We start from the raw sequence: 333 nt of genomic DNA on the forward strand, positions 1-333 counted from the left end.
TTGGTGAAATATTTATTGTGGCCTATTTCTACTTTCTACGTACATATATTTTGATGTGTCACGAATGTATCGTTAAGATATGAATATTTAACAAGAAGAATGCATTTTTAAGAAGAAACGTATTGGTCTTCATAATTAAACTACTTATATTGAAATTGATTGTTCAAAGAAATATCGAGATTAAATCACTTTTATTACTTGTTTTAAAGACAAATATTATTGATGTTATTAGAAATATATATTATAATTAGAACATAATTAGAAATTTTTATATAAGAATTATATACATATAAAATGGTTAAAGACAAAATTGATAATAATAACATATAAAAA

The sequence above is a fragment of the Pogonomyrmex barbatus genome, unplaced genomic scaffold (assembly GCF_055798465.1).
Source record: "Pogonomyrmex barbatus isolate J1 unplaced genomic scaffold, ASM5579846v1 scaffold3, whole genome shotgun sequence".
NCBI classification, from domain to species: domain Eukaryota; kingdom Metazoa; phylum Arthropoda; class Insecta; order Hymenoptera; family Formicidae; genus Pogonomyrmex; species Pogonomyrmex barbatus.